Source organism: Ochlerotatus camptorhynchus, unplaced genomic scaffold (genome assembly GCF_037179485.1).
Source record: "Ochlerotatus camptorhynchus isolate MF236.1 unplaced genomic scaffold, CSIRO-AGI_Acam_v1.1 ptg000064l, whole genome shotgun sequence".
Lineage (NCBI taxonomy): Eukaryota > Metazoa > Arthropoda > Insecta > Diptera > Culicidae > Ochlerotatus > Ochlerotatus camptorhynchus.
The window spans coordinates 397,501-402,911 of NW_027040554.1; the positions used below are offsets into that span (position 1 = coordinate 397,501).

The 5,411-nt window shown below is 37.9% G+C and overlaps 1 protein-coding gene across 2 annotated transcripts in view; it reads right to left on the minus strand.

Moving 5' to 3' along the window:
* LOC135697029 (uncharacterized) overlaps positions 1-2,516 on the minus strand; it is a 26,629-nt gene extending 24,113 nt beyond the window's left edge. For both annotated transcript variants that reach the window (XM_065216599.1, XM_065216598.1), the window contains exon 1: positions 1,967-2,516. The gene's annotated coding sequence lies outside the window, so the exon portion shown is untranslated. The remainder of the gene's footprint in view (positions 1-1,966) is intronic.
* Between the last annotated feature and the right edge of the window lie 2,895 nt (positions 2,517-5,411).

Here is a 5,411-nt window from a genome sequence, read left to right on the forward strand (position 1 = left end):
ACAGTTTTGAGTGGGCGATTTTCCTATTGGATGTTAATTTGACAATCATTTACTGACCATAAAAGCATCAGTCACATTTTTGCTTGAATTCCTATTCAATTCGGATTGTTATCCGTTTATGGGTAGTGGCTACAAAATAAAAATTAGGAGCTGAGTTATGTACATTAAAGTACTCCATTTAAGTAATATTAAAAGCATGTACCTACGCTAAATTTATTCAAAAACATAGTCCATCACTCCTGCAGCGACCGTCCTTACGACCGTTCCCCTAACTCAGTTCTTTCGACCCACGTGTTCAGCACTTGCGTGCATGACCGAACATCTTCCCAGCACTGTTTTGTGGCACCCAAAAAGGAAGCTATGTAGGTAATAATCCAAAACAAAATTAAGGATGGAAAGGCAGAAACTAAAAGGCCAAAATCCAAGACGTTCGTGCCGAAGTGAATTACATTATGCCGCGTACTGCACTGCGGACTGTAATTAACCTCCGCGGTCTTCGAGGCGTCGCGTCGCTCGTCACATCATCGATTCTAACCGAGGAAGCGCGGCTCGTGATCTGCCTTCGAGTTTTACGTGTTGGGAAAGAGAATGGCTAGACGGGAAGGTTGGGGGGAAAGTTTTTGCTTTTGAGCCCGTTGGGAACGTTTGCGGTAGTTTTATTAATGGATGCAAAATTTCAACAGGTTGTACAGCAGAATTAAATTCCTGAGTGAGAGCTCAGAGCAGATGAAAGTCAACATTCATCTCGTCATAGTTTACCTAATTAGCTGATCAATAATCGGTTTACCAACAATTTCGCGTTTGTTGTAAACAACTTTTTTCGCACATGTTCTCAATTCCCTAGGTAATATAAACAGAAATTTTATCATAAGTAAACGGAATTTTTATGGCATGTAAACTGTAAATTTGGAGCCGCCAGTCTTCTTCGTTTGGGAAGATAAACACTTAAGCCCAATGCCAAGTATATACGTTTACGCATACATGAACACTGGTTGTCGTGATTTAGTTGCTAACAAACCGAAACGAAACAACTTACTGCGACTAAAGAGTAAGTCACACAAGTACACTTCGTTGATACCTGGTTAGCAGGGCTAATATTTATAATTGCTTCACTTCTCATACACACTTTCGTAGGTTCTTGGTAGGCGACCGGCTGAGTCAGCTTTCGGTTGATGTTACGCTAAACGTAGTGGTTAGTATTTCATACTAGGTGGCTCAAATTTAGCGCGGCCAAGAACGGCAAACAACGGTAGCCTTACAAGGACATTTTGTTTTCTTCTTCACGGAGATTATATTTACTAGCGGACATAATTTAGTCAATTAGTCGCATCTCTGAATGCAATGAAGTTTGCATATTTTGCACCGCTATGGTTATTAAGATTAGAATCACCCAATTGACTGACGCGTCGAGTTAGATACGTAGGCTGGATGTGGCAGCTGTACGCATGATTTACAGCAGCATCGAAATAGAGACATATACAGGATCGACGAAAACCAGTACGACTTGATATGAAGACATATAGATATTCTAATAGCAAATTCATGCGGAATTGAACTTTTTGAGGTAGGTTTTAAAAACAAACGATCAAACAGATGTTTGACATACCTAAACCAAGCAGAGCCAATTTTGATACCCGATCCAGGTTGAAACTGAATAATAAACGAATTCGCTATAACCTGTTTCGTAACATTGACACTGGGGCTTTTTCTTTCCACTGCGTCAAGAATTAGAATTTAAAAGACTTTGCTTCATGGTTATTTTCGGTAATCGATTCATATAATCAGCTTGAAACCTTCACAAGTATATTTTCACCCACCAATACATGGCGTGATGCTTCGATACATTATAAAGGAAGCGACTCCAAGATGAGTCATCTTGAGCGACTTTCTTCCCAATAATTAGAACTTTTCCTTTCTATAAAACTAAACCCATCCGATAAGGTATGTACTTCAAAGCCAAACCAACCTGCTGTCTTCGACGGCGGTACTCCTGTTGCTGTTGTTGATGCTGCTGCTGCTGTTGCCGCCGATGCTTCTGGGACATTATGATCTCCAGTGAACTTGCGACGAGTGTAGTTAAGATGCACTTTCGCTTTGCTTCCGCCCCTTGCAACCTGTTTACACTATTCCTGAATATCATTCACTTCTCCCCATTCCTTTCCATTATATCACACTGATGCGTTTGCACCGGGCACACAGCGGTCGGATTATCGAATCCGTTCGTCATAGGACACAGCACAGAAAAACGTACGAAAAATAGATGCAATTTCACTTTTGGAAAATTTCCTTTGGCACAGCGAACTCAGGTTTAATCATACACTCGGACGATTATTTCCGGGATCACGGGCACTTAACACAGATCTGAAGCCAAATTATAAAACTGCGCACGATATAAAAGAGAAGCAATAGTTTTTCATTTTCACACGGTACAGTTTTATCTTGCGGAGAATTTTTTTTTTCCTTTGATTCGTTTTGAAGCACAAAAATACTGAAACTTGCACTCGCGAAGAACGATGGGTGTTACAACAGTGACAGTTGCATCGCCAAGAAAGTGACATCTGAAATGAGAAAAAAAACGAAAAAAAGATGCAATAAAAAAACAACGAAACTTTAGGGTGACCAAGTTGAGAAGAGTGTAAACTTGACGAACGTTGGCCCTCTTTCGGATTTTTGTGGAACTTCATTTGAGTTGACGGTTTCTAGCTTAAACACTGGCGAGTCCGAGCAGTTATTGCACGTATTTTAATAAATTAGAATATTGTGCTCCTTTGCGGTTCTTAGAAAATGAAATCTATAGGATAATTGTATGAATTACTGTCGATTTGTCCGCTCAATGTGTGATAACAGGTCATCCGATCGTGATGATATCATTAGTAACGGCTAGAAGCAGTCATTAGACCAGTAGGTTGGATTTGTTGATAGTAAATAGCATAGCAAAACGATATAGTGGTTCGCAGAATTTTGTAAAAAATTATAGTTTTGTTCCTTATCGCAAAATATGAGACCCATATTTTTTTTTATTTTGTCATTAGGGTGGTTCAAAAAATATTTTTTTTTTTAATTTTTTTTCAAAAATGGCTTTGTATTATTCATAACTGGGCCGATTTCAAAGATCAAAATATCAAGAGAAAATGGATTAAAATTATCTTTTAGGAGTAATATTGTAAATTGGGATTATGTATTGAAAAACATTGATTGTATATCTAGATAGAGCTGGAATTAGGGCGTAACAGCTTTTGTAAACAATGACTTCTTTCGATGATTTCTAGGAAGTCAAGGCTCGCCATCGCAGATCAACATCATCATCGAGTAGATGAAGACTTCCCCTACCCGATAGTTGTATTGGATTGCGTAGGCGTGCCTTGATTTTGTAGAAATCATCGAGAGAAGTCATTGTTTACAAAAGCTGTTACGCTTTAATTCCAGCTCTAGCTATATATGTGTTTTTATGGTTTTCATGGTTTGATGACAGAGTACGCAATATGTTTATTTATATTTTTCGTAGAAAACTTAGGCTTTCTTAGAACATATAAAAAAAATCAACGATGTGATCAAGATTTGAGTTTTCACTCTATACTCGTATGCGACTGTACTACCATTCGTCTCCATTGATACAAAGCTAACATAGTCAAATAATCTATAACTATTTTCGCATGGTAGTCATCAATAAAAAAACAATTTTCGGACCACCCTTATATGGAAATGGTCACCCTAATGCCAATATAAAAATATACGATGAAGGAATACGAATATTTTGCGATAAGGAACAAAACTACCTGGTACTAAATAGCCATGATCAACTTATCAGAGCTTTTCGATCCGATTGTAAAATGCTGGCCAGACTGAGTAGTTATACCAACAATCAATACGAAACCACAGACAAACAGACATAACACATTGAATATTTTTCACTACACTGATAAATTGAACTATTCCCATTTTGCTTGAAATTTAATCAATTTGACATTAAACTCAGTTTAATCATATCGTATGATTAAAAATTAATCCTCTCTTTCTAAAAATAAGCATCTGATGTTAATCCCAGTTTAATCATGGTTGATTAGATTGTACATTATCTGTTTTTGAATAAATTTTAATCATTTTTGATTCTATTTTAATAATTTTTTATTGAATTATAATCTTTTTTGATTATATATCAGTATTGAAAAAGAATAAAGTTTAATACTGGAAAGATTATTTCGAATTTAATCATGCATGACTACTGCCGAAGTAATCATGGCTCGGACTCAATAAGGTGAAGCGGGAAACTGCATACTTTTTAAGCTTTTTTGATTTAATTTATCTTTGAGTGTATAAAACATCGTCGCTAAAACACTACCGCCATCTGTTGAGTATACTGTGATGGGTAGTACGCTGAACAGATGGCGGTAGTGTGTAAACGTCAAACGCAAGGGAATTGACTATGCGCGCCACAGGTGGCTGTGCTACCAACTAAAAACATTTTAATTGACCGTTAAATGCGTGTTGGATGAACACATTGTGAGAGTTATGTCTGTTTGTCTGTGACGAAACTAACGATTTTAAATTGGCTCACTACTTGACTAGCCTATTGGTCCCAAGCAAATCGATTAACGTACCCCATTCTAGTAGAAATTCTAGTACTACACTATGTTTGTTTTGCTTCGCTATGAAAGTTTGACAGATACAATGAGGGGTTCGTGGATTTTCCTATGTTTCGAGGGGTGAATCGATTAGCTTGGGACCGGAGATAGTACCAGAGCTGTGCCAAAAAGTTGAGCACGTTTCTTCGGGACCTGCTGGTCTTAGAGTTACCTCTATGGTTATACCAACAATCAATACGAAACTATCGATTTTAAATTGGCTCACTACTTGACTAGCCTATTGGTCCCAAGCAAACGATTAACGTACCCCATTCTAGTTGAAATTCTAGTACTACACAATGTTTGTTTTGATTCGCTATGAAAGTTTGACAGACAAAATGGGGGGTTCGTGGAATTTCCTATGTTTCGAGGGGTGCATCGATTAGCTTGGGACCGAAGATAGTACCAGAGCTGTGCCAAAAAGTTGAGCACGTTTCTTCGGGACCTTCTGGTCTTTGAGTTACCTCTATGGTTATACCATAGAGATAACTCTAAGACCAGAAGGTCCCGAAGAAACGAGCTCAACTTTTTGGCTCAGCTCTGGTACTATCTTCGGTCCCAAGCTAATCGATGCACCCCTCGATACATAGGAAAATCGACTAACCCCTCATTTTATCTGTCAAAATTTCATAGCGAATCAAAACAAACATTGTGTATTACTAGAATTTCGACTAGAATGGGGTACGTTAATCGATTTGCTTGGGACCAATAGGCTAGTCAAGTAGTAAGCCAATTTAAAATCGTTAGTTTCGTATTGATTGTTGCTATAAGTCTGTTGATACACTTTCC